The sequence below is a fragment of the Arachis ipaensis genome, chromosome B08 (assembly GCF_000816755.2).
Source record: "Arachis ipaensis cultivar K30076 chromosome B08, Araip1.1, whole genome shotgun sequence".
NCBI classification, from domain to species: domain Eukaryota; kingdom Viridiplantae; phylum Streptophyta; class Magnoliopsida; order Fabales; family Fabaceae; genus Arachis; species Arachis ipaensis.
Window position 1 is genome coordinate 112,018,248 of NC_029792.2, and position 1,060 is coordinate 112,019,307.

The window sequence follows — 1,060 nt, forward strand, 5'->3', positions numbered from 1 at the left end:
TCTCTTATATCTCATTTATAGTGTAAACAAGATAACTTTTCACGTATCTCGTTTATAGTGTAAACGTGGCAGTCTGACGTGTCTTATCTCGTTTATAAGTATATGTCATTCACAGCGTCATTCTGGGCCCCAGTTTGACCTTGTCAACCACTTTCTCCTCTCTTTTATCCTTTTCTCACCCTATTTTCGACTGATACTGCGATGGCGCGCCAAGGGGGGAACGACGGAGACATCAACAGGCTGAATGAGACGTTGCATTACGCCAGGGCGGCGGACTTTGACGTTAGTTTTGTTCTGTTTTTTCAATCTAAGTATGTGGCCATGGTTAAGGTAATCCTGAAGAACCAGAACGTAGTTGGCAGGTTTAGTAGTAAGTCTCTAGGAGGAATTTAAAACTTTATTTGCTTGTGCAAAGTTTGTTTAGTATGCACTATGTAATTTAGAAATATGTGTAAGTTAGAAACATAGAAATATGTTCTTAAGTAGAAGTAGATGTAAGTAACAAAGAAATATTTATTTTACTTTAATGTTTTCTATATCATGTTAAATTGTTCTAATTGCAAAACTAAAAAAAAAAAATTATAAGAAATAAATAAACCAAAAATGTAAGATTATTTCTTTATAAGGCTGAATTTTTTTGTATATTCTTTAGAGGTCTCGGCTTCTACTACCCCGACGAGTGAGCCATACTCTTCCTCCACCCGACGCCATTGTCCCGTATCTGGCTGAGGCTGGATTCGGAAACACGGTGCCCCTCAAGGATTTCACTTTTGACAATTCCCTGATTTCGGCACTCGTGGAGTAATGGCGTCCGGAGACGCACACGTTTCATCTCCCGTGGGGTGAGGTCACTATCACCCTGCAGGACATGGCGTACCATCTAGGCTTACGTGCACAAGGAAACCCCGTTGGGGATGCCTCCGTGACTTCGGTAGGTGGTACCATACTGAGACGTGGGCATTGGTGGAGCAGTTGCTTGGTGCCAGGCCTCTAGTGGAACCACAGCAGGCTGCGCAAAGAAAGGAGTCGTTCACGCTCAAGCTTGTATGGATACGGAATT